Here is an 18,356-nt window from a genome sequence, read left to right on the forward strand (position 1 = left end):
TCCCCGGTCTATTTCTGCAAGCCAAAAAGAGTGCACACAGATGTGGAAGGAGTGATTAAAAAGAACACACATATTTCATTCCTTATTTTCCTGGAAATACACACATTCTAACTGGTGTCTCGAAAAGCATTTCTTTTTAAAATATGATTTGAACAAATTTTAAATACATGAGTTTATCTTTCTGTACATCATAAACCAGTATGAATGCGGTATCAGTATGTAAACAATCATACATTTGTTGTATATGCGCTTATTGTATTCATAATGCTTGAACATTTGTAGGAAATAAGTAAAATAAAATGGGATTATGTCATGAATCCACTCACATCTATAATATCCATTGGGGGATGTTGACCTGTCTGCAACTAAAGATAAAAAAATATACCTGTTTACAGAAGACCGGCATTTGTTTGAGTAAACACCTGTTCATTATTATTAGCTCTAAAATCGAGCCCGGAACAAAGTTCTGGAAAAGTATCAATCAGTATCAATTTGGGTCTAAAAATATTATACAAATATCAAATAATCTGCAGAGCAATGTAAAACAAAACCTAACCCCAGGATAAACCAAAATCAGGATTGACTTACATTTGGTTGAAACCTAGTAATTACATCATTACATTCAGCACTTCATCCCCACAGTAAAGCATGGTGGTGGTAGCATGATGTTATGTGGAAGCTTTTAATCAGCAGGGATTGGCAAACTGGTCAGGACTAAGCACGAGTAAGATAGATTAAAGTACAGGACAAACTTACAAGACACCCTCCAACAAGAAAACAACTCTAAGCATCCTGCCAATGCACCACTAGTGTGGTTTGAAACCAAGAATGCATATGTGTTAGACAAATGTCAGCGTCAGGCAAAACCCAGATTTGAATCCATTCTGAGAATCTGTGGCAAGGCAACAATTTTGCAAAGATCCAAATGGGCAATGGTGATAAAGACATATTTCAGAAGAAGTGCAGGTGTAATTGGAGCCAAAGGTATTTCTACCAAGTAATATACCTGGGGAAAGGTAAATACTTATGCACAGTCAGGTCTTAAAGTATGGTTTGAGGAACATAAGAGTTTACTGTCTAATGTCTCACTATTTACCTGGTCTCCAAATTCCCCTGATCTCAATCCAATCAAGAGTTTGTGGGATTGTAGGTTCTGCTGTTAATGTGTTGGTGCCACATAACACAGAACCCAATTCAGTGAATTCTTAATTCATTTTTATATATGGCCATTGTCTCAATGCAGCTTTACAGAAATAAGTCAAGTCAAGTTTATTTCTATAGCACTTTTCACAATGGACATTGTCTCAAAGCAGCTATAAAATAATGTATAAGTTTATTCCTGATAATGGAAAGTGTGTCCCTAATAAGCAAGCCAGTGGCAATTGTGGAAAAACTCCCTGAGAACCTTAAGAGGAGCCTGACTCAAAAGGGAACCCATCCTCATCTGGGTTCCACAGAATGTCCATTCATTACAGTTCCATCATTGTTGAAGTGTGCATTGATTTGCGATGGCGATTAAATGTAACCCGTGGTCCTGAGCCCACAGTTGTAGTCTATTAATATTAGTTACAGTCGAAATCTATTCTCAAAGTTATTACCTTTAAATCCTTCAGAGGTTTTGTGGAATCCAGGCCTTGATTGGTCAGAGCTTTTTTGGTGGCACAAGAGGAAATACACAACATTAGCCAGGTGATTTTAATGTTATCGCAGATCAATGTTTATTGTCTGTCAAATAAACACCAGGCAGCATCATCTTATAAGTAAATATGCTTTATGTTTGGATAAATAAAGAGTCAATCAGATGTTCCCAGGTATGAAGTGAAGTCTTGTATACAGTTAAAACATAACTCTACATGCTTTATAGTTTCTTTACTCATGGGATTTGATGACAATGATTTGCAAATTGCATTAAATCTGCATGAATTTTAAAGGTTTATGTGTGTGTATATATATATATATATATATATATATATATATATATATATATATATATATATATATATAGGTATAAAGGTAATTATAACAGGTTCCACCGTGATGTGTTTTAAAGTCAGATATCGGGTTGGCAAGACACTGGGCATGATGTGTTTATAAGCATGCTACACCCCTGGCATTACCTATTTTGTTACCCAATACAGGTCTACCAAAAAAATGAGAGAATACCTTCCTATTATTTAAGAATACCTGTTGGACTAGCAGAGCTGGGGATGGTTGTCCAGAGATCTGCCAATTAGTTCACATTATTAATATGATTCACTGAGTTAAATGTGCCTGTGAAATTTTAGATCACGACGCACAAATTCCAGACTCCAGCCAAACGGAACAACTCATTTGTATTACAGAGGCTGGCTTTACTGTTGACTGGATTAAAACTGAAAGCTTACAATGATTAGTTTAAAGACCTATCAGTTGTCAACACCTTGTGTACAATCATTAAACCCACCAGGTAGACTTTGAATCTTTTGGAGCAAAAATATTTCATTGTACCGAGACTCACTGTGCATTTTTTATATTTTTTTTTTTTGCTAATAAAGTATTATTAAGCTAATGTATTATGCTGGGCCTAAGAATGAAAAGATATATACTAAATATACACAGCATTGTAGCACACTAATATTACCCCCACCTACAAACACTGATTATGATATTTTGTATTTGAAGATTAGTAAGCATGTTGTTTTACTGCACTCTTGGTGCTGTAGGATATTTGGGTGGATCACACAGTTCATGTCTATGCTTTCAAGCTCAAATTAACATCCACGGTACATGGCTTTAGAGCGGACCTCTGTGCTGTTTTGAGCTTAAGGTATAATCTTCTCCACTAAATGGTTGGGAGATTTGTGCCGGTAATGATAAATGGTTCAAGTCATCAAATGAAGCTCACTGGGTGTTTCTCAGATCCCACCCAGTTCCCATAATAGCTTGTAAAAGCACAGATGATATGGTGCAGGCATATGTCTGCACTTAGCATCAAATGCTGGACTGTATTTTTATTTCAGTGTATGGGTCACGAGAATGAGAGTTTTACATGTTTCTTTAAAACGTTATAAGTGTAGCACTATTCAATAAAGTTTGCACGTAGCCTCAAGACCACCTGTATCTATATAACATTTTCCTCAAACATAAGGGTTTTGGCAAAACACCAGTCTCTGAATAAATAGCATTTTACAGGTTTGCTTTATTGACTGAAAATGGCAGAGTTCGGTTCCAAAGCTGAACACAGAGCTTTTTAATATTGTATGTTTGCCCAACAGGTCTCGTTCCTCTGACTTATTATTTAGTATACAAATGCTAACTCTTTGTAATAGCGGCATTAAACATATTTAATATTGTGGAAAGTTGATGATGTAATCCTTCTTCTCACAGTATGAATAATAACAGGCTACAAAGTAAAAACATGTTCTCTAAACATGTTTTGTTATGATCTGTCTGGTTACATGGACGTCTTTCTCAATGTCACAGTCTGCTGTGACTCCTGATTTATTGGAATCAGAACCAGAAAGTCTCTTATATGACTTTTTCTGAATAGCTCTGAATGTCTGGATGGATATATGGATAGATTTGAGGATGGACAGGTGCATGGATCGATCTGGTGAGACTATATGTGTGGAGGTCACTAATAAGGTGCATAACAAAAAATCTGAATACTTTTATCAACTCACACACTGAGCCAATGCACTGTTTCTAATAAAATTGTATTTGTTTTTATTCTATTTATTTAATTTTTTTAAGGCCTGGTCTTGTTTGTCTTCATTTATGGATTAGTGTTAGCTTGTTTTAGCATTACTGAGGTTCCTGGGGCACCTTTGATTTAAGTTGTGTGTTTGGAATCCAGTTCTGCCCCTGAGTGTGTACAGTTTGTATTGCTTAATGGGTTTTCTCCAAGTAGCCTGGTTTAATCTTCGAGTTCAAAGTCATGCAAATGTAGGCAAATTGGCATTTCTAAAATTGTCTGTGGTATATGTACGTGTGTACATTTGTGATTGTGTGTATGCATGCCACATTTCCTCGTTGTGCTCAACAGCAAGCCTATGTAGAATTAAATTGTTACTCTCTTTAAATTCGGGTCCTCTCCTCCCCGGTTCAACGGGATGTGTCCCACCCTGGTGGGACCCAAGCAGGCGGTGGTCCTGGAACAAAAAGTGCGCACCCTCCTAATGAAAGGGGCCATCCCTTAGTCAGAGAGTCAGGCATCGTGGTTCTGAAAAAGGATGGCGGATTGCAGCTGATCCTAGATCTGCGCTCCTTGAACCGCCCACTCGTGAGGCTCAGGTTCAGGATGCTCATCCTCAAGGAGTGTCTAAGATCAAGTTTGTCATGATAGATCTAAGGGTCTATTTCCACATTTTTGCCTCTATGAAGGAGCTGGGGTTACTTTTGCAGATAAATATTTACAGCGAAATCTGTCAGAATACAATGTATCATGTGCTGGCATTAAATGAGAAGTTAGTAAAACAGAAAATGTAACCACAGCATCTAACAGTGTGTGTGTGTGTGTGTGTGTGTGTGTGTGTGTGTGTGTGTGTGTGTGTGTGTGTGTGTTCAGGCTCCAACCATTACGGCATTGCTGGCTATTATTAAATGCAAGCACTTAAAAGAAACATGATTGTGAGTCTTGTGGGGGTTTTTTGTTTGTGTAGCATGTGTTAGATATGTCTTTGCTATGCATGTGTGTGAGTTTCTATCAAATAGTGGTAGCTTAGTGGTTAAAGCATCGGAATGATTTAACCACTAAGCTACCACTATTTGATAGAAACTCACACACTCACACACTCTAACACATGCTACACAAACAAAAAAAAAACACAAGACTCACTATGGGGTTAAGGGCCTTAAGTCAAATGCCAGCTCATGTAGCTGGCAATTGAGAAAGGCCCTTAACCCCATAGCTGCTCAGTTGTATGAAGGAGATAAAGTGTAAGTTGCTTTGGATAAGGGTCTCTGCCAAATGCTGTAAATGTAAATGCAAAGTAGTGGGTATAAGGTTTTATTTTAGGAGCTGGTAGCTCAGTCGTTAAAATGTTGAACCTTTGATCATATCCCAGCACCACTAAGCTGCCACTGCTGGGCCTTTGAGCATGGCCCTTAACCCCTTAACTGCTCAGCTGTATATGTGAGAAAATTGTAAGTTGCTCTGAATAATGGTGTTTGCCAAATGCAGTAAATGCATGTAATATGCTTTATCGGGTGGCGTATTACACACACGCACACATGACACACACACACACACACACACACACACACACACACACACACACACACCAACACATCATGTGGTAGTGGTGTTGATCTCAATCATAGAAGGGGCAGAACTTATATACTGGGTCTATGTAGAGAGCCAAACATGACAGGCAGGATACGGATTAAAGTCCAAAATGAAAACTATATGTAGATGCAGTATATTCTGCTCTCAACATTTTGTGTCTGTCGATTCATCAATGTTTGGTTTTAGGTTCTGTGCTGGGGCAACTCTCAGGATAGAATGAAGGTGTGCATGAGCTCCTGTGTAAGCTTTTCTTCATATTTCTCACTGAGAGATTTTGCTCACACACAGATGGACATCCAAACATGCAGAGCATTTGAGAAGCCTGTAGGAGGAGATAGGGCATTGTTTCAGGGATGAAGTGTAGAAACCGTGCAGCATCCACAGGGTCAAACCTTGCCATTTATAATAGAAATCAGAATCAGAATCAGGTTTATTGGCCAAGTGTGTTGACACACACAAGGAAATTGGTTTCAGCCATTAGTGACTCTCAAAAATACAGACATAAATAACACTACACATTTAGCTTGGACTATACAAGACAAAACAGACTATACAAACAATGTGAGACAATATAAACTTTCTTTCAGCTTCTCCCGTTAGGGGTCGCCACAGCGGATCCTCCACACGTTTTACGCTGGATGCCCTTCCTAACACAACCCTCCCCAATTTATCCAGGCTTGGGACCGGCACTGAGAGTGGCTGGGGATGGTTCCCTGACCGAGAAACGAACCCAGGTCGCAGCGGTGAGAGTGCTGCATCATAACCACTAGACCACCAGGGAACCCAATGTGAGACAATATAAGAAACGTTTGAAATATATACAGAAATATAATATTACATATGAGAAATATATTATAACCCCAGTTACAAAATGTTGGGACACAAAGGACACCCAGAACTGTTGACACACATACTGGACAACATTCCTCTCCCACAACTGGTCTCCTCAGTTCCAAAGATGTATACAGACAGAAAAGATGACACTGCACAATTGTAATCTTGGCCCTGACTCAACTTTTTGAGACGTATTGCAGCCTCTATAAATTCAAATTAATCTTTCCTTAAAATGTTTAAACATTTAATATGAAAATATGGATTTATGAGATTTGCAATCATTGCATTCTGTTTTTCTTTACATTTTCCCCAACTTTTTTGGAATTGGAGTTTTCAGCACGAATATAATGGATCCACTGGCGAGAAGTGGCGCAGGGGCTTTGAGTTTGACGTATGGGATCACTTTTATTCACAATGTACAAGAAAATGAAGACGTCTACAATAAGACACTGCTGCGGCCTCCTTGTGCTCTTAGCATTTCATATAATTTTTATTTTCTAGTAAGAACTAAACTGAAGTGTACTAAACCGTTTTTCCTCCCCATCCATTTTTTATTGAATTTGCACAGTGTGAAAAGGTAAAAAAATAACAGAAACACAGAAATTAAACCCATGAAAATACAAAATGTGTAAATCGTAAGTTTGATTATAATATTAAATTAATAATATTTAGTTGCCTTCAGCTAAAGAATGCATATGCGTGTGTTTAGAGGCTAGAAACCTGTAACCATTGTTGTTGTTTTTTACACACTGATACACTATATGGACAAAAGTATTGGGACACTTGACATTTTCTAGCGGTATGTACTTTTGCACCTGAACTGTTATCAAAAAGTTGAATGTAGTAGCATAGATTTTCTCCTTCACTTGTACTAGTACCAAACCTGTTCCAGAATGACAATGCCCCTATGCACGAAGCGTGCTTGTTAAAAAAATATGGTTTACATGGGTTGGAGAGGAAGATCAGTTATAGAGCTCCAACCCAACTGAACACCTTTGAGATGAGTTGGAAGAGTGTCTGCACCCCAGGCCTTCTCACCTCACCTACATCATTACCTGACTTTAATAACACACTTGTGAATAAAGGAATGTAATAAGAGCAAATAGGGATTAAACATGGAATGTTTAAAAAGCACTAATCTTATGGTCAGGTGTTAAAAAATACATTTGTCCATATAGTGTATGTTCTGCTATGATGATTGGAGTTTATATACAGTGTATGTTTAAACCTACATATTACTAAATAATACTGTCAAACTCATATGTTTCTATTGTTGTATACAGGGGATGTGTTACACTAACAATTCTCCTCTAATAGTGCCAACACGAGGTAAATAGGTGTGCATTCATCACCTTACAGCTTTTTAACAGTCCTATATTATGAATATTAATTAATATATTAATGGATTATTTCCATTTGGGGAGATGTTTACTTTAACATTTCAAAGTCAAATATCTCTAAATCAAAAAGTTTTTTTTTTATGAGTGGATAAAAACCTAACTGGTCGAACACACAGCAAGCCACCAATCAGTGTAGAGCACTCGCTATTATTTGAACTTGTTTTGTTTGGCGCTTGGTGGTATCTACTTATAACCACATACAGTTCAGCATCAGTTCAACAGCAAGCAGAACATTTAGAGAGGAATAAATGATGGTAGAAACTCCAGACTCGAACTCGCAACAACACCGGTGGCCTTATTTTACATGATTATTTTGAATTAGTTAAAAAGAAGGTTTTGGGCTCATAATCATTTTAATAGATATCAATCAGTGTTTGACTCATTAATATTATTCTATTGATAGATTGTTTTGCTGAGAGTAACATTAGAGTCTTTTCACATAAACTGAGTTTATTAAGCAAAGAGTTTTGTGACAAGAATGATAATAGGAACATTATAGACATAATAAATCATAGTACTTTCGATACTTGAGTACATTTAAAGGCAAATACTTTTTACTCTAATGAAAGTATAAAAGGGAGCACTTTTACTGGAGTAATAGTTTACAGAGTGTATCTCTACTTTAAAAAAATACATGGTTTGTGTACTTCATCCACCGGTGTTATTACATCACAACCTTGACATGACACTGATATGACATGTTAACACAACACATGGGCTTTCTAATGGCAATACACTAATTCTATATTCCCCCAAAACAGTGCAAGTAAATGATCTCCGCTCCAGTACTGGCATTTTCAGTTTAAACACGCAGATATTGTCTGTGTGCTGTTAGGAAAAGACTTGATGTTAATGTTCAGGTAGCATGGAAGGATAGATGTATGGATGTATAAATGCATGGATAAATGGATGGGTGTGTAGGTCAATCTTTATTAGGTTAAAATTATCAGTAGCAGTGTTGGAAAACACAACGATGGATTGAAAGATGGATGGATGGATGGATGGATGGATGGATGGATGAATGGATGGATGGATGGATGGATGGATGGATGGATGGATGGATGGATGGATGGATATTAATCATTATTAGGTTTAAATAATAGTTTATTAGGTTATTATTAGGTTATTGTGGGGTCAAATTTGCCAATATGCATGGACACACTATTGTAATTTTACCTGTTTTTCTTCTTTTTCATTTATCCTCTTCTGTTTATGTAATAATATAATATGCAAATATGTAAGCGCAATCAATGAAATGAAAGTGCATCTGAGCTATGAAACGTGAGTGAAACTGCAAATCACTCTTAAATCCCTTTGGCTGAAATTTTGTTTTGTAGCTTATGTATGTGCAGCTCACCAAAACTGGTTGTTTGCCCCTTAGATTTAATGAAAAACCAGAAGATTGTTGTACACATTTGACTAATATCAGTACTATTGCTGGTTGAAAAGGAAAGAAAACAATATTTGTTTTGGCAAAAGCGAATAATACAAAACTATAGGACAAGACAACATGCAAATCAAAGTGGAGTATAATAGGAAAAATCAAAGCATAGCATTAGTATACAATACACAATTAAATCACACTTTTTGTGTGTTCTGTGCAAAGTGTGCACTGGGGACAAACCCTATTAGTGTAGCAGCTCCTGCAAAGGATGGAGACAGCTTTGAGTTGGACATGGCAACCTCAGCTGTTGCTCTCGGAAAGGTAGGCACACGCATGATTAATTATTAAATCTAAAAGAAAAGTATTAAACTTTCTCTTATCTTACTATAATCTTTCTCTTTTTGTTGTTGTTTAGGCAGAGCTTAATGCCCGTAATGACTGCTCTAAAACAGTAGACTTGAGTTTAATGAAAGTAGCAGTGCAGAACATACATTATCAAAACATTTTAAACAGTGTAAAATAACAAATGGAAGTAAAGTGGCTGTGTTTTTAGATATAAATTGGATTGTGCAACTATTGTTTCAGGCACAGTGCAAAGTAACACTGCCATTTTTTCACCTACACCAGCCTGCCCCCTGGTGTTTCATTCCATATACTGTGTATTTTTCCATGTTCAACTGTTTTAGCTGGGTGATGTATGCTTAAAAGTCAAATGTTTTGTGTGTGTGTGTGTGTGTGTGTGTGTGTGTGTGTGTGTGTGTGTGTGTGTGTGTGTGTGTGTGTGTGTGTGTGTTAGGAGGTTATAAGGGTTATGGCCTGGCACTAATGGTGGAGATGTTCTGTGGGATCACAAATACATACGCAAATACATACGCACATGGAGAATGACTGACCGCAGGGCAAACCTGGTATTTAGGCTCACATCTTTTACTAAAGCACCAAAGATACACACAGACACAAATGGGCAAATACCTATATTTTCAATTACCTTTTCTTACACTGCTCTTAAGTGATTTGTATGTACCATTACAACTTCCCTGTGCTCCAGGGTCAGCGCTTCGTAGCATTAAATCCAGCATTCTTTGCCGAGGGATTTAATGACAGAATGTCTGATCTGCTGAATAAGTGTTTATAGCTCCTGCAAACGGAGGAGGCTTAAAGCAATTGCAACCAAACTTAATGCCAGAATAAATTGCACTATATGAAGATTTCTGTTTTTTTGTTTGTTTGTTTTTTGGGGTTTTTTTTGCAGGCAGAGCCTCAGATGTTTGTAATGGTTCCAGGAGACCCAGAGAGGAAACATATCCAGAACTGTCGTGAGCTTGGCGGCATCCCCTACTCCCTGAGTGTGGTCAAGTACATGGTATCTACATATAAACACATGCATACATTCATGCACCCAGATCATACACTTTATACTTGTATTTTATACTTTATAGTTTATACTTTATATTTTTATTATATATAAAAATATTTGATATATATTTTTTTCTTTTTTTTTTTTGTATATGTTGTACCCTGTATAAATGTATATCTGACATAAAATTGGATTTTATTTGATATTTTAGAATGAGTACAAGGGGGAAAAGGGATATTGCACCATTTCTATGTACGGCAGAACAATTCATATTCAGTTTATCTCTTTAACACAACTGAGCCATTAAGGGGTACAAACCATGCTCAAGGGCCCAGCAGTGACAGTTTAGCAGTGCAGGGATTTGAACTCATGACCTTCTGATCAAAAGTCTAACATCTTAACCATTGAGCTACTACTACTCTATAAGTGAAGGGAAAAAGAAAATATATAATTTTCACAGTTGCTGTAGACTCTGAGAGGAATCTGGTGGCTGTAGTTTTGACACTGGAGCTTAAAATGAACAGTATTTCCAGAACATCTCATCTTTGCACATTGATAGGTTGAGACAGTTCAGGAAAGTAGCGCCCTCTAGAGGACAACAGTTCAAGAGATATTCTGTTGATTAGATTTCTTCAAATGGGTGTAAATGGTGTTATTTTTTAAAAGAACATTGTCTAAATGCATGTATTGTCTAAATGCATGTACACAGTCACAGTCTTTTATAGTTTTTGAGAGACACGTGCATGTTTCTTTTGTTTCTATGCAACAACCTGGGTAAGATAACACTATAAAGATTTATATGGACGAAAAAAATATATAAATGTCCACTATATTTTCATTCAAAAATCCTCCCTTAGCATGAGTAGTTTACAGACTCTCAGCATCAAGACAGTTTGTTTCTCCAAAAATTCAGCTGAAATACTTTGCCTCTTGAAAAACACCACAGGTGTTCTTCACTAGTTGGAGATTTCTTTCTGACTATTTTCTTGTTCACTGTCCGATTCTTGTGTTTTTTTGCCTTTGACCTAGATTGTTGCTTATAAGGAAAAGGGAAAATGTATTTGCCTCAAAAACCATAAAGGGTGACAGGTACTGTACCAATGTACCAATAATTAATACATTAATAACTATTTTAAATATATATTTATTTATATATAATTGAGTAAAGAAAAAGGATAAATAAGATAAATATGTGAAGTAATCTGACAGATATGTGAGTTGTTTGATGAATATCTGCTTTCATGAATGTCGATCTGAACAAGTTAAAAATCAATGTTCAAAAAAACCTTTTTTTTTCATCATACATAACAGCACAATTCAATATAATTATTTGCATATATTCCAGCTTTTGAGGAAGTTGGAGTCATATTTTAAAAAAAAATAATTTTGCCTAGCAGTCTGTAATAATATTAAATTCTCTCTTCCAAAGATGTCCATGTGCCTATGCTTTTTTTTCCGCCATTTTCTTCATTTGATTTGATTTTCTTTCCCCCACCACACATGATTAACCTATTTTCACTTTCACTTTCCCAACAAATCGGATTACATTTCAGATATGATTATCTTATATGAATAAGTAGTCTTTTGTGATAACACGTTATCCCCATAATGTCACGTGGGTTTTACTTCAGTTCATTTTCAGGGCATATGGCGTTCAGTTGCACATCTATATGTTTTTCAAATTCTATTCTATTCTATTCTACTAAATAATCATTGCAAAGAAGATAGATTTGCATATGTGTATGTGTATGTGTTCACCCAATTTTAAATGTAAAGGTGCCAATAATTTGGATACAAGTGTTTTGCGGCACAAAGGGGTTCATTAATATTAAACAGTATGCAAAAAAAAACCTATAATGCATCCCTGTTGTCCTGGATATAGACCAGGCGTCAGAAACCGGGAGTAAACGACAATGTCTTTATTGAAACTTAACAAGCAGAGGTGGCAAAAGTACACACATCCTTTACTTAAGTAGAAGTACAGATACTCATGTTTTAAAATACTCGGGTAAAAGTTGAAGTACTGATTAAACATTTTTACTTAAATGAAAGTAAAGAAGTCTTGGCTCTGACATGTACTTAAGTAAAAAGTAGTTATTACTTCTACCTGTTTTAGCTGTTAACTGGACCTTACATCATGATAGATAGATAGATAGATAGATAGATAGATAGATAGATAGATAGATAGATAGATAGAGAGATAGAGAGATAGATAGATAGATAGATAGATAGATAGACAGACAGACAGACAGACAGACAGACAGACAGACAGACAGATTAATTAGATAGATAGATAGATAGATAGATAGATAGATAGATAGATAGATAGATAGATAGATAGATAGATAGATAGATAGATAGATAGATAGATAGATAGATCTTTATTGTCATTGCATAGTACAGGTTCACAGCAACGAAATGCAGTTTGGCATCTACCAGAAGTGCAAAAAGTAGCAATCGGGCAAATAGTGCAGATAAATATGTAGCATATGTACAGCATGTGATATGTATGTAAGCATATGTACAGTGATTAAATATAAAGGCTATAACAGTGCAGAGACGTGTGGACATCATTAAGTGTCTTTGCTATGTTTCCACACGGACATTTAATGAGGTGATACCGGAGAAACTGCACCGCTTCAAGTCAAGAAGCTTTTATATATAATCATAGACATTTTACAGATTTGAATGATGTATTGTTTTTATCTGTACGATCAATAAAGACAGTAATTTAAGTTCGTGTCACCATTATGAGGAAAAACCACAAAACGCCACCCAGAGGGTTAAATGGCGGATTTGGTGTTTGATTTGAGATTAAATGCAGGGGGTTTTAATTTCACCTCTTTTATATTTAGATTTTTTTTTACATTTGTTTTATAAAAATGGTAAAAACAGAAATGCGCGCTGAATTGATAGCGTGTTAATAACATTTTGTGACGTAATTTTGACAGCCAAACATATATAAATACAAAACGAATTAAAAATGTTGTTACCTAATGAATGTATCTAGGCTGAACATCCACATACAGAACACAAGCAGAGAAAAGATGATGATGATCATGAATGTGTCTGTTCTCAGTCATGTTTACATCACTGACTCCCTCTGTCTCATCCACATTAACCCTAAACTTCTTACTGCCTTCTGCCTGCTGATTCTTATCTTCATAAAGAGTGAGAGTCAGGACTTTATACACCAGCGGATTGAACGCGCAGTAACAGGAAAGCGGTTGTTCGGCTGAAATCGGCGCGCAGTGAAAATAAAATAATATATTTCACCAAATCAATGGATTAAAACTAAAGTAACGAGTCTGTTTTGAAAATGTAAGAAGTAGAAAGTACAGATATTTGTGTAAAAATGTAATGAGTAAAAGTAAAAAGTTGTCTGAAAAATAAACTTGTGGAGTAAAGTACTGATACCAGAAAAATCTACTTAAGTACAGTAACGAAGTATTTGTACTCCGTTACTTCCCACCTCTGTTAACAAGCAAACACAAAATTTTATTGAGCACTTCATACTAAGCGTAGCCAGGAGCATGGAAGTCCAGGTCATCTATTGTAGCAACGAGTAGATCTGACCATGAGTGCGGGGGAATTGGGACCTTATAAAGGGGAAAGGTAAATGGGAAACAGGTGTAGGTGATTAGAGCAGAGAGAGGCTGGGTGTGAGCCTTGGAGGGAGGCATGGCTGGTGGTTCGCTGACACCTGTATATCACTTACTGAATTTTTTTTTTTCTTTTTTTTTTTTTTACAGTACAGTATAGTGCCAATAATTCAGGAGTTAACTGTATGAAGGAAAGAGAATGCAACAGGTACAATATACAATTTTGTGGACACCTGACCATAAGATTCGTATGTGATTTATGAACAGTCCGTTCTACATTTAGTCCCTGTTAATGTTATAGTAACCTCCACTCTAATAGGAAGATTTTCCACTAGACTTAGGAGTGTGCTTGTGGAGACTTGTGCTAATTTGACCAAGGGTGTTAGTAAAGTCAGGTACTGATGTAGGAGAAGTGAGGAGACCTGCGGTGCCATCAGCGTTCCAGTTCATCTGATCCAGTTTCAGTTCCAATAGTGTTCATTAGGATTAAAGTGTACAGCAGGCCACTCAAGATCTTCCACTCCAACCCATGCAAACTAAACCTTCATAGAGCTCGCTTAATGGTACTGCTCCCAGTGACATCAGATACAATTGTGTGCCTCCAACTTAGTGGTAACAGTTTGGGAAAGAACCACATATGGCTGAAAAAAAAGGTGTTCCCATACTTTTGCCTATAGAGTGTATATGACAAGTGATGTGTGATTAATTTTTAGTGAAAGCCTCATAGGCTTTGTGTCATTTCTTATTTCAGCCGAGCAGATGGTCAGACGCTTTAACACCAGGGACCTAATTTATAATGGGCCTATAATATGTGTATGCATCTCTCCAACACAGAGATCTGGATTTATAAACCTTGGAGTGGAAATAAGGTGTAAATTTAAAAAAATAAATAAATAAATAAATAAAAAATTCACCCTTGTGAGGAGCTATACACATTATTTTAGAAGCAGCTGGAAATGATGGGAAGAGCTTATTCTTATTATTTCAAACTGCTCCTGTTAGGGTTGCCACAGCAGATCATCCATCTCTATATCACTACATAAAATACACTTTTAAACCATCCACCTGCATGTCTTTCCTCACCACACCCGTAAGCCTCGTCCTTCCTCTTTTCCTCTTGCCTGCCAGCTCGATCTTCACTAGTCTTCTACCAATATACTCTATATCCCTCCTCTGCACATGAACAACCATCTTAATCATGCTTTTTTTCACCTTGTCTCCAAAACATCATACGTGTATGGTCCCACTAAAGAGCCTGACAGATAAATACACAGCTCAGTGCTCTCCCAGGTTATACTGTACATCATATAAAAGTAATGCAGAAGCAGAAATGTGGGACAGGATTATTTTAGAAGCTTTAGTTTTTCTTTTGTAGATTATCAAGTGGTTAAGCATGCACCTATGTATTGTATATTTATGTATTTCGACTATTTATTGCTTTAAATGTCTAAGTAATTACACACGTTCACAAATATATAAATATGTTACCTGAAGGTGCTCTCTATGGCTCAGTGGCTTTTTTGGGAATAGTCTTTAGTTCAAGTTTTTTGAGACCATCCAAATGTCTTTGATAGAAATGATTTACAACATATGAGCTGATTTAGATTTCCAAAAGCCATTTACTGCAAACTGTAAAATGGTCTGAGCAGTGCACTTACCCTTGGATTTGTGGCAAAACATTACTTCAAGAGTGAATCAGATGGTTTGAAAGAGGGGTTATTCTAGCAACTTCAACAAGCCTGCTCAAAGGTGTTGCTAGCTCAGTCTTATTCTCAAAAACGCTGGTGAAGATGCAGGTGTTCACTTCAATTCATCATACAACTGATTCCACCTGTTTGACTAAGTTGATCTTGACTTTCAGTAAACTCAAGTGGGACTTCTACTTGGTTGGAATAAAAACCCGTACCGACACCCATCTACAAATTACAAGATTTGGTAGATGTACCAGAAATCTTAGGTTACCAAGGCTAACAACAAAGCAAGATTTTGCCAAAAGGTCCATAATAAATTCATGTTGCTAGTGAGAAGGAATCGAGTTACATCAACTTACAGCAGTTTGCTAAAGGAATGTCTTTTTAATCCCCTGAACCACACGGCACACAGGAGTGGCCATATGTGCAGTACATCATTGGCTTGTTTTAGGTAAAATGTTGTAGTCTTGATGCATTAAATGGGAAATTCCTGGACTAAACAGAACCAGTAATGGACTCCCCATCCATATTTCCCTTAATAGCAACATGGTTAACCAATTTACATTTCTGCCGACCACATAGGTGTGAGACTGCAAATGGATATAAGGCCAGAGGATTTCGTAGCTCAGTAGTTAAGGCATTGGACTTTGGATCGGAAGGTCACAAGTTCAAATCCCACCTCCACCAAGCTGCCACTGCTGGGCCCTAGAGCAAGGCTCAGTTTAAGTCATGCTGGGTGTCTGGCAAATGCTGTAAATTGACATTTATTGGACTTCATTCAACAATGCATAGGACACATCAAATTTAAATATGTATGAGTTCATTTTCATTGACCATTTATGGATATTTTCGGGTACAGGGAAGACTGAACAGGGTGTTGCATGAATCTGATATATTTTGTGCTGCCCCAAATGATGCCCCCAGATCTGAACATAGAAGGTAAACCCTTGGCAAAGAGGGGGGATTTATGTTATTATTTCTAGTTGTATGTTAGTTCTCCATACTAATAATGCATGCAGAAAACAGGATCATGGATGTTTTAAAACCAGTTATGGGGTTTTAAAACCAGCGGATCTCATCACACCCCATAAAACCTCTTCCTATGAGCTCACACCTCATCTACACTTCACTGCTGAAGCTTCACACCTCCAAACAAAGACCAGTAGCATGTCTTCAAGGTGCATTAATGCACACATTCAGGAGGTGTCAACCAGCAATTTATGTTGCAACTAACCTCAGAAGATAAAAATTCTCAAAATCTCAATATCACTTCATTTTCAACCGTTGTTTCCTAGTCAAAAGTGGAAAACTGGACAAACGTATTTGAAACATGACTTTTGTGTTTTTTCCCAAAATGTTATTACAAAGAGGCACACAGTTGTAAATTTACCTGAAATTAAACGCACTTCAACCCAGAGATCCAAACATGTTCCAGCTTGCCTTTGGCCATATGCACAATTTGAGTTCTATTAAGATATGGTTTACATGGATTAGAGTAGAAGATCTTGAATGGCCTTCTATAGAGCTCTGACCTCAACCCTACTGAACACCATTGGGATGAATCACAGCACTGACTGCACTCCAGGCCTTCTCACCTCACCTACATCAGTACCTGACTTTACTAATGCCTTGTGGCTGAATAAGCATAAATCTCTGCAGTGGAAATCCATATATAGTGTAATATCTTCCCAGAAGACTGAAGGTTATTATAACACCAAATGGGGACTTGTAAATGTTTAAAACTGTTCATCCACAGATTGAAACTACACAAATCACTGCTTACACCAAACTTAAGGCTCCCAAAATACTTACAGGTGTTCACTGTGATGTTCTTAACCTACTAATTAGCCACTCTTTTATATTCATTAAATTCAGGCCTTTGAGCCTTTAGAGAGTGATAATGTCAAATAATGTCTTCAATAGTACATATTAGCGTGTGTTTGAGGGTGTGTGGTCTACTGGTTAACACACAGGATGTAAACAGGTTGCGAGAGCATGAGAGCTGTGACTTTAGGCACAAGGAAAGCTGTGACAGTTTCCCAGAGTGAGGAAGATCATTATATACCACCAGTTCACACCAGGAGTCACACACTACTGTATGTCACACCTTACATCCCTTTAGCCAGCCTTACACATCCCTGTAATTCGCAATTACACACACTCACACACACCTCAGATTCATACAACCAGCCTTACACATCCCTGTAATCCACACACACATACACACACACACACACACACACACACACACACACACACACACACACACACAAACTCTGAAGTTTTTGGCTCTTCCTTATTTTTAAACTGTTTGTTGGATCCAGGTGTAACTTTCACAGGTTTTAATGAAAACTGTAATGGTCTGATTTATTGCCATCTATTTATTGCCTTCTATTGATGGCCTGTTATGTCTGATACCATTATGGACCAGTGTTGAGAAGTTGTACATAACATATTGGTTTCTTCTGGACATTAGTAGAGACCATTTGGATATCATCAATCCTAATTCCATCATTCCATCAATCCTAATTATTTACACTGGTTCATTGGTTTGATAATAACGAGTTAATGTTCAAATTTCTCTAATGATTTCCATCAGTCTGTGTTCAGAGGTGCAATAGGAAGATATTTAAAAGATCTTTAAAATATAGTGCTTGTGGGATTGTTGCATTTAAATAATTGAGTACATGTTCCTGTACTGAAGACCAACATGAAGAAAGAATAAACCTAATTGACTTATATTGAAAATCTAAAGGGCATTTGTTAGGCAATTTTCATTTAAACATTTCCAAACAAGGTTCTTATGAGGAGACAGTTTTATC

The 18,356-nt window shown here is 36.9% G+C and overlaps 1 pseudogene; it reads left to right on the top strand.

The window, feature by feature from the left end:
• Positions 1-4,091: 4,091 nt before the first annotated feature.
• On the top strand, positions 4,092-17,582 carry LOC124392598 (annotated as a pseudogene).
• The last annotated feature ends 774 nt before the right edge of the window (positions 17,583-18,356 follow it).

Source organism: Silurus meridionalis, chromosome 10, assembly GCF_014805685.1.
Source record: "Silurus meridionalis isolate SWU-2019-XX chromosome 10, ASM1480568v1, whole genome shotgun sequence".
Lineage (NCBI taxonomy): Eukaryota > Metazoa > Chordata > Actinopteri > Siluriformes > Siluridae > Silurus > Silurus meridionalis.